Source organism: Chionomys nivalis, chromosome Y, assembly GCF_950005125.1.
Source record: "Chionomys nivalis chromosome Y, mChiNiv1.1, whole genome shotgun sequence".
Taxonomy (NCBI): Eukaryota; Metazoa; Chordata; class Mammalia; order Rodentia; family Cricetidae; genus Chionomys; species Chionomys nivalis.
The window spans coordinates 2,532,284-2,546,130 of NC_080113.1; positions in this window are offsets into that span (position 1 = coordinate 2,532,284).

Below are 13,847 nucleotides of genomic sequence, written 5' to 3' on the forward strand. Positions count from 1 at the left end.
TGTGATGAACAGCAAGTGAGAGAAACCCAATGGAAACACTAGGAGCCAACTGTGGTTATTCTTTGCTTGGTGAATCCTGGCTTATGACGAGGTGGAAGGTGTCGTGTGCAAAAAAGGACTCAGAAGCCCCCAATTTTCATCTCTGCCCTTCCTACTTTATTGCCTATATGATGGCTTATATGCCTCATCACACCCTCTTAGATAAGATTTCAATAAATGACAGATATCAATTGTCATATTAACTGCTGCTTATCTAATATTTAAGAAAGTATTATCTGTGTTTAGTTATATTCATCAGGCACTTAAACCTCAAGTTTTTATTGCTTTATTTCTCCTTGCTGTGCTCTGTTAGTCTTTTGATTGCTTTCATGATTCTGAAGAAATTCCTTTCTCAAATTTCTCCTCTAGAATTCCCACAATGGTTAGTGTTCTTTTATAACAAAAATGACATTATCATTATTATTATTATTGTTGTTATCATTGTTGTTATTATTATTGTTATTGTTTTTCTGCTGTGTATTTTATCCTAAAATCTCATCCACAGGGATTCCCTGGGGTTCTCAATTGCACAAAGTGACTTTTCTACAAATGAGTATTTCAATTCCATGCTTTCTCCCCTTTTCATCATTTATCTTATTGTGTTCATTGCAGCCAAATTATTTTTTTCCAACAAAGGTCTTAGTCTAAGACACTGTATGTGACCTGTCCCTATTCCATAGCACTTTCACACACTTTGTGTTCAGACTGTGACATGCTTATACAATCCATTCTCTCTTTGTTGAACAATCTCTGGCTGGTTTTATTTCATGTCCTTGTTCCACATTCATTTTGTACTTCCAAAGGGTCCTTTTAAAGATCCAGGCTGTTTCTTCACAAGTGATGGTATCTTTGATCATCAGGATGAGCTACAGTTGATTCACTTGGAAATTGTTACTTTTGCAGCAAGACACTGACACTTTGCAAATAACCATTTTCTTAGGCTTCCAGTCAGCAGCGGAATCCCTTAATGATTCTTACCTGAGTCAATTAAGGCATAAAGGATGGCTGCCAGGTGGTGGGTTTCTAATTTCATATTTCCTTTGCATTTATGAGTTGGAATGCCACCCCAAGGACCCAGTTTTTTCCCTCTGCTGTTTGTTTAATCATAGCAGTTGTGATTCAGAAACTCGTTTTCTTCCAAAGATTAAAAATGGCAGCTATTATTGGTTTCTGTTATGGTAAATTGTTCCTGATCGGCAACTGACAATGCTTCATGCTATCTCATGTTTCCCTTTTGACATTTGTGTTGTTTGAGAACTTAGTTACTCCCTGGAAGCATGAGATATTTTACACTTCTGCCCTCTGCATTCTTCTGCCAATCAATCCACCTTTTCACCATGGAGTGCTGTTATCTTCTTCTCGAGGAATGGCATGCAGAAGTTAAACCCTAGCACTTGGAGTGATGAATACTGAATGAGTCTGATGTTTGCATTTTGGCCTCTCAGAGAACTAATGTGAGGAAAAGTCTTTTATATAAACACACGTACACAGTACTGTATACAGGTGAACACCTATAGGTCAGCACATGAGTTTTCTCACTTGTTCTCCCTGATCTACTTTGTGCTTAGAGTTCCTGTTGCATCCCCTTTCCATTTTAAGACTCACTTTTCTAGTGGTAAAAGCTGTGGCTCTCATTCCTCAATACCCTGATATGTTTTTTAATGCTAAATCACCTGCTAGACTGTGAAAGACAAAATCTAATGAGGGATCACTGTGTATGTGTGCAGTAAGTTTGAATCTTTATTCTGAGTAGTTATAATCAATGTGTCAGGAAGTTATTTACAGCTACTGTTAGTAGTATTGTGCATTGGAGGCACATTACTCATTCTGCATATCAAGTACTAGACAGCTGTAGGAATCTTCTCTGTCCTTGTCATGTGTCCTAGAAAACATGAGACTTTCAATAATGTATTAATTATATTTCTTTTAATCTATTATTATCATCTCTTTCTCTTTATGCATCTGTCCATCCATCCTTCCATCTATTCATTTATTCCTCATTTGTTTACCAATTATCTAACACCTGTCTATCTCTCCGTCTATCTGTGTGTCTGTCTGTCTGTCTATCTATCTATCTTTCTATCTTTCTTGACTTAGTTATGGTTTCTATTGCTGTGAAGAGACACCATGAACACCATAAGTCTTATAAAGGAAAGCATTTAGTTAGGTGCTGTCCATTTACATCATGGCAGAATTATGCCCAACTTCAGGGAGACATGGTGCTGGAGAAGGGAAGAGATCTACATCCAGATCCTCGGGCAGCAGGAAGGAAGAATAACACACTGGGCCTATGTTGAGCTTCAGACATCAAAGACTATCTCTGGTGACACACTTTCTCCAACAAGGCCACACCTCCCAATAATGTTACTCCCCATGGGCTGATAGAGGACCATTTTCATTCAAACCACCACATATCTATCTCTATAAGTGATGCTGTCTAAATTAGCATGGTAGATGATTTCTGAGGAATGATCACTGAAGTTTTCCTATGGTCAACTCACAAGTACAAACACAAAGACACACAAACACACAGACACATGAATACACACACACACACACATAGGAAAAGCCACAAAATATCCCTCCAAATCACATTACTGCAAGATGCATATATACTAATTATTTAATACACTTGGCATCATTTTTTGTGCCATGTGGCAGTCATGTTGCAAGATTAGATGGTTGGACAGTGCCCCTTCCAATGGTGAATAATGAGATTTTATCTATTGGGTGGCTTAATTATCTTAATTGTGAGGCAGAACCCCAGCCAACTTTCTGGAATCTTTCAGCTTCCTGGGGCCCATCCCATTTTAGGAACTCTATCTATTAACAGCTCCATAGGTCACAAAGAGTGTCACTGCTACTGGTTGTTAAATATATGGGAGCAGCTTTGGAGTGGTTGGGAAAAGTAGCCAGCTCATCCGGTGTGTGGTGCATTAGTTGAAAAAGCCATATTGTCCTTATCAGTCCTGGGAGTAAGACAGAGAGCAGAATGAACTATATGAGTTATACAGCAGGTGAACATGACAGGAGCTGTAATCGGAAGAAGTTGTTTCCTTTAAATCATGGAGAAAGACTTGTGAAGACAGACAGCATAAGTACATATCAACCTGTAGAAGAATAAAAATAGATCCATATTTATCACCATGCACAAAACGCAAGTACAAACGGATTGAAGACCTCAATATTAATCTGACCACACTGAACTTGATAGAAGAGAATGTTGTAATGAGTCTGCAACACATGAGCAAGGAGACCACTTCCTATGTAGAACCCCAGTAGCATAGACAATGAGACCAAAAAGGAATAAATGGGACCTCCTGAATCTGAGAAGCTTCTGTAATGCAAAAGACATTGTCACTAAGACAAAAAGGCATCCTACTGAATGGGAAAAGATCTTCACCAATCCAGAATAAAAAGCCTTATCTCCAAATATATAAAGAAATCCAGAAACTAGACATTCACACTCAAATTAATGCAATTAAAAATGGGGTACTTAACTGAACACAGAATTCTCAACAGAAGAGGTTCAAATGGCCAAAAGACAATGTCATGCTCAACATTTTTAGCAATCAGGGAAATGCAAATCAGAAGAATTCTGCTATACAATGCTACAACTGTCAGAATGGCTAAAATCAAAAACATCAATGATAGACTATGCTGGAAAGGATGTAGAGAAAGAGGAACACCCATCCATTATTGTCAGGAATGCAGACTTGGGCAACTACTTGGGTAACCAGTGTGGCAGTTTTTTTTATGAAACTGGCAGTCATGATACCTCAGAACCTAATAATTGCAGTCTGTAAGAGCATTGTGCTCTTGAATATAGTTCCCTGCTAGTTTGAAATAAAAGAGTAACTACTATTTTTTAATATAAATGATTAAATTTCTTTTTATGTGTGTGAGTTTATCTGCACATTAGTGTGTTCACCATGTGCATTCAGTGCTTGTGAAGGCCAGGTTAAGATGTTCTAGAACTGGAGTTACAGATGATTTTATGGGTGCGAAGAATTGAAACCCGGTCCTCTGGAACACAAGGCAGTGACCTTAATTGCTGAGCCATCTCTCCCATCCAAGAATGATAGTTCCCCTTCAGGGGCAGGCCTGTTTTCTATCAGGCCTAACCAACAAAACCTGTGGAGGATATTTTGTAGTCCTAATTGGAGTCCAGGTGGTGGGTGACTCACTCAGTCGCCCTTCCTACCCTTTTCACTCTTGTCACCTGTTTGCTCACCTGTGTCCTTTCCTCTCTTGCTTAGGACACAGAACTCTTGAACACTACTATACTCCCTGGAAAGGTCTTAGGGGTCAAGAAGTAAATTCTGTGTTGGATGTCTTGGAGTCTCTGGAATGCTGGTTGCCTGATAAAGATTTTGTGATGGTACAGGAGGAACACATATGCTCTGGTGTTCCATTCTCTCTGTCTTTACACCTCCAGAAAGTTTCCTTTCTTTTTCTCACCCTTCACTTCCACCATGTTCACACTTCTTTCTCCTGCATATTCTGTCTGAATGTCTGTCATTTGTAGGAATGGAGATGACCTTAAAGAAGAGGAGATTATTTTCAACTAAGAAGCTTTTATTTCCTTTGGTGATTTTTGGTCTCAACAAATGATCTCTTTCCTTTTCCCTCTTCTTCCTTCCTCTCTGTCTTTCTCATAAGAGGGCTGCTTCCTTTACTTTAGCAATCAATACATCATTGCAGGTTTTACCAACTGGCAATGCCTACTTGAATTATTTACTGAGTATTCTTTCTTTATGTGCCCTAATTCCTTCAGAAGCTGTCTGCATTATCTGGTTGAAGTCAAATACCAATAAACCCTCTTATTCTTTGGCTTAAAAACTAATTTGGGGTCAATGTAAGATAAGAAAACCTACGAGCTTGATGTGTTAAAATTTTATTAATATACATTAATGTAATTGACTATTAAAATAACAATAAAGAGCCTCATCATGCACATCCTGGCTTAATTTGAATTCCACCAAAGGAACACCAAGCTTGCACTTGACATATATGGACATGGGATACTTCTATCCAATTCTCTTCATGTGTGATCATTGAATATTTTGGCTCCAAATTCTTTCAGAACCTTCTGGAAGTTTCATTGTTCTTACTTTCTGTCAGAAAGCTTTAAGATTAGTATTTATGTTGCCCCCCTATTTTTTGCATATTGGTTACTTATTGCTCTTCTAACAGAAACCGCAGAAAAAAAAGATTCTAAATTTGAATCAATCAGAGAGCTCCCAGTTCCAATCATCTCAGATAGTGTAGGAAAATTAAATTCACCCAAAGATCCTGCTCTTTACATCTCATCTGCTTCTGTTTAGTGGTGAAATGAGACCTGGTCTTAGGCTTTTCCAACCTACATTAATTAACATAATTTCATAACATGTGCATGCACAAACAGATGCATACTTGCATTTGGAGGTCAGAAGACAGCTCTCTAGACTCATGTTCATCCTTCCACTGTCTGTGTCTCTGGCTTGAACTCAGGTCATGAAGCTTAGAAGAAGGTGGCTTTATCTGTTGAGCCACTTTGCCAGCCCTTGGCATCAGTTTTTATAGCCACTTCCTGGTGTTTAGCAAGGGAATGTCTAGAAAAGGGTGGTGCTTTCTCTGTGTGGCTTGCACAAGAATGAGGTTGGTCTAGAGTCTGATAGAGTCTGATAAAGAAGGATGTTTGATCCATAAAGTCTCATTGAACCTGAATGTGAAGCAGCTTCTAATGTGACATACTTTGTTTCCTGGGCATGGACTGGTTTAATACCTACAATATGGCCTTGCCCTAGAACTCCTGGCAATCCTTGTGCTCATTAGGTAAAACAAATTAAACAAACCAAGGTCTTCCATATTAGGAGTCAAGAAAAACCTGAGTTTAGGAGATAGGTACATATGAGACAGACTGACAATGCATATCTACACAGACACACACATACACACACACACAGACAACCATGTATTTGAGACAGGTTCTCTCATTGAACCAGATGCTTACAGATTTTTCTAGAAGAGGTGGTCTAATTGGTGTATATGTATGGATCTGTAGTTGATTCTAGATCATAGAGAGGCAGCCCTAGTGCCAGATTTGGTCCAGAAGGGTGTAGGGATTAGTATGTGTGCAATCATACATATGGAATTTGTTTCTTTCTTTTTGTGTTTGTGTATCTGTGTGTGTTTGTGTGTGTGTGTATTCATGAGTGTGAGTGCAAGTGGGCATTGCCAAAGTAGCATGTGGGCTTTTGGAGAGGAGAAGACAACCCAGCATGTGAATCATTGCCTTCCATTTTGTTTGATGTGGTGTCTCTGTTATTTTTGTTGCTTGTTCAAGGCTAGATGACTAGCTAGCTTCTGAAGAGTCTCCTGTCTCCACCTCCCACCTCCTGTTAAGAGAACTGGGTTTGCAGACAATTGTAAACATCCTGATTTTAAGTAGATTCTGAGAATTCAGTCACAGTGCCTTTCACTTCCATGGCAAATGTTTTGCCCACTGTGCCAACTTCCTGGCCCATGAGTTACTTACTGTTACAATTATTTAATTCAGTAACATTTCTATTAGTCATGGTTCTCTAGAGTAACAGAACTTATAGAAAAAGTTTTAACACAATGGTTTGTAGGTTTTGGCCTCGTTAATCCCACTATAAAAGGAAAATCCAAGAGCACAGTAGGTATTCAGTCCAAGAGTCTGAGTGTCTCAGCTAGTCTTTGGTACACACAAGAATTCCAAAGAAGAAAGTGTTAATGCTGGTGAGAGAGTAGCCTTGCCTTTGAGAGCAAACAGGCAGAGAAAGAGATTCCTTCTTCCATTTCCTTTATATAAGCTGCCAGCAGAAGTGGCCTCTTCCCACTTCAAAAGAGTCCTATCTCAAAGATCCAGATTAGGAGTGTGTCTTACCACTTCAAAACTGTAATTAAGAAAAAATAACCCTCCATAAATATGCCTAGTCATTAAAATTCTTGTTAACTCTAGATGTAAAGTTCCCAGGTAAATTTTGATTTTTGCTGGTATTAGTCCTGTCAGTAATATGGTTAATAAATTTTGCATGGTAATGTTGTCTTCAATAACTTTCAAATTTATTGATTTATTTATTAATCAAAAAGTTACCTGTGTTATGAGATCCAGTAAATTGTTTTAGGTGTAATAATATTTATTGTCCAGCAGATGTTGCAGTTACAGAGTCATGAACAGCTCTGCAACTAGTGGCAACATAAGCAATCTTGTGCAGCTTTGGCTTTCTGCCTTGGTGCTGGCCAAATACAAATATTCTTTCTTCGATGATGGAGGAAGGTCATTGGTTAAAAAATAAAGAAACTGCTTGGCCCTCATAGGTTAGAACATAGGTGGGTGGAGTAAACAGAACAGAATGCTGGGAGGAAGAGGAAGTGAGCTCAGACTCGATAGCTCTCTCTGGGGCAGACGCGATGAAGCTCCGACCCAGGATGGATGTAGACTAGAATCTTCCCGGTAAGTGCACCTTGGGGTGCTACACACATTATTAGAAATGGGCTAGTCCAGGTGCGTGAGTTAGCCAAGAAGAAGCTAGATATAATGGGCCAACCAGTGTTTAAAAGAATAAAGTTTGTGTGTTGTTATTTTGGGGCATAAGCTAGCCAGGCAGCCAGGAGCTGGAGCGGCAGGAACATAGCCCACAGCTCCTACTCAGTTCGACAAACCATAAACAATCAAATCAAGTTCATACATGGAGCAAAGAGTCCAGAACTCATGAGCAGGGAGCACAAACCAGAAGCTGTGCAAGGCTCCGCGTGGCAGGGAATGCAACAGTGACCGTGTTGAGAAATTTCCAAGTTGCAGCACACTGAGCTCCACTCTGGCAGGGGTTTTACAAAAAAAAACTTAGTAAGTGAAAGCAAGTCAGGTTGGCAGGGGTGGGAGACCTCCTGGACCATGGACCATTTGGGCCTTTTGGACTGGTCCACCCAGTAGGTGAGGAATTATGATCCATGTGGGGTGCCAGATGGAGATGGACACTAATAGAAATCCCACACTAGCTCAGAATTGAGTGTAATAAAGAGTTATTTATTTAGTGGTAGACTCACAGACTATTGGATTTTTAATTTCCATCTTCATTTCAGTCTAAGTCCCTTTTAATGTTTCTATCTCCTTACTGAATTCCATCTATTCTTGAGTCCTGGTTAGTTTTTGTCATTTTCATTAGCCTTACATTTGTATTCTCTTGAGCATCACTCAGACATTTGCTCATCTTGAGTTTTTTTTGTTTGATTTCCTTTAGCAACTATTTCCTTGTATCTTCTTTAAATTCCTTGAATACTTTGTTGATGTTTAGAATTGTATCTTAAAATATACAATTTACCTGAAGTTCATCTAGGTAATGTTGTTGCCACCCTTTCTACAAGACTGGTACAATTTGGAAAGAAGATACTGTCTTGATCTTTCATATTGTTGTATTCTTGTTTTGATGTCTGGGTATCTAGATTTCCTTTGTTGCTTCTGAGTTTGTTATCACTGAATAGGTTGTGGAGGAAGAGTAGATGTGGAGACAGGTTGGGTCTAGAGATTGGATTTGGCTTAGGTTGAATGAAGTCAGGTAGATAGCATAGACTAGGATGGTATACAAAATGTGCTTACTGTTCTAAATCTGGAGTGTGGGAGTATATCTGTTTGATTGGAAAGACTCAGAGTTAGAACAAGTATATCATATTATAGAGACTGGAGTATGACTATTGGATATGAAAAACATACCCCCTCCAAAGAGATGGAATGCAAATGCTCCTCTACCAAGGATAGGTACCAGATAATTTAAAAAGGGAAAAATAGATATTTGTTATTTAAAAATATTCCACAGGTATTCCAAAGTAAACACACAAATCTAAAGATATAATATTAAGAATCATATATGAGTCAAATCATGAAAAAAACCATATTTGTCTCACTTAGTCTAGGTTATTTTATTCAGGAAAATGATTTTATATTTTCATTAAGACACTAAAAACTTTGTTCTCAAACATGGAGAATTCACACTAGTAGTGACAAGAATGTTCTTACCTTATTTCTAGCTTTCATAGTACCAGAAAGTGCTATGCAGGCTGCTCAGAGAGAAAGGTAAAACAAAAAAAAATTACTAAAACAAAATAAAGTAAAATAAAAAGACTACAAAAATGTTGGAACTGATTATTTTGGTGTTTTAAACTTTGTCTTAATATGTATCATATACTGTCTTGGGTGTATATTTTTTCCATCTCAGCTTTCCTAGAACTTGAAAATCAGGCTTGTAATACCATGCCTAGGCTCTACAGCAGATTTGTTACAATTCTGTTTGATCGTTTTATTTTTAAATAATACAACAAACAGTTTCAAAGAAAAAGAATCTTCTTATTTGTAGATCACAGAATTTTTGATGGTGATAGTTTAAGATGTTTTAAAATTATTTTTAACTTAAACTATTTTTTATTTTATTTATTTTCATTTTTTAATTATTTTTTATTTATTTTACATACTAACCACAGTTTCCCCTTCCTCCTCCCATCCCATGCCCCACCCACCTCCCTTCTAACCCTCCATCCATTCTTCTAGCTCCATTTAGAAAGGGGAAGGCCTCCTATGGGAGTCAACAAAGCATGAAACATCAAGCTGAGGCAGGACAAAGCTCCTTTCCCTGCATCAAGATTAGGTGAGGCAACCTAGCTTGATAATTGGATTGTTTGTAATAGCCAAAATCTGGAAATAACCTATGTGCCCCTCAACCAAAGAATGGGTAAAGAAAATGTGATACATTTACAAAATGGATTATTACTCAGCAGTAAATGTTGTCTGAGTTTTCTGTCCTGTCGGATTCCTGCAGTTGTTAAGTCCCAAAGAAATCACACAGAAGTCTACATTAGTTATAAACTAATTGACCCAGTATCTCCGGCTTCTTATTAACTCTTACAAGTTATATGAGCCCATTATTCTTATCTGTGTTAGCCACATGGTTCAGTACCTTATTCAGTGAGGCAGTCACATCTTGCTTGTTCTGTGGCTGGGACAGGACTGCAGAGAAATAGGCTTCCTTCTTCCCAAAATTCTCCTGATCTCATTGACCCACCTCTACTTCCTGTCTGGTTGTTCTGCCTATACTTCCTGCTTGGCTACAGGCCAATCAGCATTTATTTAAAATACAATTGACAGAATACAGACCATTGTCCCACACCACTATCCCCTCTTTTATTTTTAAAAAGAACTCTGAATCTAATATCTTTTGTTTAGCTTTTGTCCTGACCATTAGCCATAACAACTTGTAACCAACATTTAAACAAAGGAAAATATCCATAGTCCATTTTGGGGGAATATGGGCATAGTTTTCCAGGCTACTTCCTGCTGGTTGTGGGTGCTGATAATCTATGGGGACCTAATGAAAATTTAGAATTATGATCAAGTCCTGACTGGAATATCCTGTGAAGCCTGATCATCTCAGGCAGCAGTCTTGAATCTGTTCTGGATGTAGAACTCAGACATCTGGGTCATCTGTTCCTACCAGAGATTTCTCAGGTGGACTTCCTTGATCAAACCTGATTTTTCTTAACTCAGAATGAATCCACAGCCTCTTATTTTCTTTGGAAACAAAAGCAAATCCTCTTCTCCAAAGTAAAATACCCTTTGACTTCAATTTTGAAGTCAAAGTATTTTCAAAATACCTATCTTGGATTAATTCAGCATTTATCAAGGTTTTTTGGGGGCTGATGCTCAATTTTTCCATAATTGGGTTTAATTTTGTTTTTCTTATATTTATATAATTTTGATTTATATATATATATATATATATATATATATTTTGGTTTTTTCGAGGCAGGGTTTCTCTGTGGTTTTGGAGCCTGTCCTGGAACTAGCTCTTGTAGACCAGGCTGGTCTCGAACTCACAGAGATCCGCCTGCCTCTGCCTCCCGAGTGCTGGGATTAAAGGCGTGTGCCACCACCGCCCGGCTGATTTATATATTTTTATGTTCAATATTTTCCTCTTGGTTAACTACATGTGAAAACATTGTGGAACTGGGCATGGTAGAAGCACAAAACAAAGCCACCTGGGCCTTGCCAGCTCCTTGATGGGGGCCATATTGATGTTTGTGGCCCATGTCACCACTGAGGGCCATACAGATGTCAATGGTCTGTTCTACAGTCTGGAGCCACATTGATGTCTATTGGCTATGCTACCACTGGGGGCTACATGTGGTAGCCAGAACCTGGAAACAACCCAGATGCCTCTCAACCAAAGAATGGATAAAAAATATGGTCATTTACACAATGAAATATTACTCAGCAGTTAAAAATAAACAATAATGGTGGCACGCACCATGGAGATTTGGGGGGCTGTGCTGCCAATGAGGGCCATGTGAAAGTCTGTGGTCCTTCTGCAGCCTGCAGCCAGTGTCTGTGTTGATGTCTCTGTTACCACTGAAGGCCATAAAGATGTCCATGATCTGTGCCTGAATCCATGTTGTTTTACAGGGGTTATGCAGTCACCAGGGACCATACTGATTTGAGTGACTTGTACTGCCATTTAAGGTGATGGTAATATCCAGGCTGTGGGGCCACTGAAAGCTATAAAACAGCAACAACAACTACGTCTAATGTCACATTTGTGGAAAAGCAGACAATAAGCTGGGTTAGGAAAATATAGTTAAGGTATTTAAAGCAATGCCACTTGGTCATTAGTAAAAGGAGCTGATAAAAATAGATTTGGAAGGTGAATGGGTATATCTGGTTTTTGAAAGCTATTTTTGCGCCGAAAAAAAAAAGGCATGAAAATGCTCACAAAATTAAGTTTGGCCTCAGTTTAAGTATACCATTCAGTTGTAAATGCTCCCAAATTAAATTGCATGGCTTTCCTGAATTGATGAAATTCTGACCAGTAAAATGTTGCAGCAGTGCATACACCACTACACTACTAGATGAAAGAATCTGAGCCTTGGTTCAGAGATTGAAATAGAAAATGGAGCAGCAAGCCTCACTCCTTTGACCCCAGCACTTGAGAGGCAGAGGAATGTGTATCATCTCTATGACCTGGAGGCCATGCAGGCTATATAGTGGTTTGTAGGATAACCAGGGCTATTCACAAAGATTCTGTCTCAAGAAAAAGAAAAAAGGAAAATGGTTAACTACTCTGTCTCTGTGGAGACTTGTATTTCTTCATTATGTTTCTCATTTCCACTTTCAACATGTAAACAGTAGATATTTTTTAAGAGCTCAATTTACCTAGAACTGCTGGCTTCATGTCTTCAGAAAAGGAAAGAAACATAGCAGAACGCCTCTGTTCACCTGGCACATTTTTAAAACAGAATATAGATAAGAATGTTTCTGGGACTGTAGAATCAATGACAGACAGCACTAAAAGGGATTTTAAAGATCAGCTACTTGGTTCCAGGGGACCTATCAGAGTGGTTGCTGAGTGTGCTCTTGACCTGCAGCAGGAGCCCAGAAACAGAGCAGGGACATTCCCCGACCCCCTTCACTCCCCTGTCATTCAGCAAGGGCTGCTCCCCTCTGCTGGGGCCTCTCTCTCCCTAACCTATCCCACTTTGCACCCAGGAACCTCCTCCCTTCTTCCTCCCTTCTGCTGGGCCACGGGATCTGCCAGTTCAGACTGTTTGGGCGCTGGGATGGGGTGCTGAGGGCAACGGGGCCGGCGGGAATTGCTTTGCTTCAATAGCCTGTCTGCAGCAAGGTAGGCCCTTTGTTAACGAGGTTCCTGCCCACCAAGGGAACCTGATCCTGTTACATAAGGTTCATAGGATAGCATTTGAAGGAAGAGGTGGGCAGGCGCCAAGGCAAGAATTCCTCCACCAATCTGAAAAACAACATGAAAACACCAAACCCAGTGATCAGACAGCAGAAGGTCTTGAACACCCTAATCCAGAAGAAGGGGAAAAATTGACATTATGAAAGCAATAGAGTCCCTTAAACAGCATGTAAAAAAAAACGCCCTTATAGAAACGGATGAGAAGTATAACAAAAAGTTTGAAGAAATGAATAAATACATAAATGATAGCCTGGGAAACCAAGAAAAAACAATCAAACAGGTAATGGAAACAGTTCAAGAATTGAAAACTGAAATGGAGGCAAGGAAGAAAACACAACCCGAGGGTAAACTGGATGGAAAAATCTAGGGCAAAGAACAGAGACTACAGAAACAAGCATAACTAATAGAATACAAGAAATAGAAGAAAGAATGTCAGACTCTGAAGACACCATTGAGAAAATAAACGCACTGATCAAAGAAAACAGCAAATCCAACAAATTCTCATCACAAAACATTCAGGAAATATGGGACACAATAAAAAGACCAAACCTAAGAATAATAGAGATAGAAGAAGGAGAAGAATTACAGCTCAAAGGCCCAGAAAATTTATTTAACAAAAGTATGGAAGAAAACTTTCCCAACATAAAGAAAGATATTCCTATGAATATTCAGGAAGCATACAGAACACCAAATAGACTGCATCAAAAAAAAAATCCCCTCGCCATATAATAATCAAAATACAAAACATACAGATTAAAGAAAGAATATTAAGAGCTGCAAAGGAAAATGGTCAAGTTATATAAAGAACCTTCATCTGGTGATGGATGGAGATAGAGACAGAGACCCACATTGGAGCAATGGACTGAGCTCCCAAAGTTCTAATGAGGAGCAGAAGGAGGGAGAACATGAGCAAGGAAGTCAGGACTGCGAGGGGTGCACCCATCCACTGAGACAGTGGGGTCGATCTATTGGGAGATCACCAAGGCCAGCTGGACTGGGACTGAAAAAGCATGGGATAAAACCGGACTCTCTGAACATGGCAGACAATGAGGGCTGCTG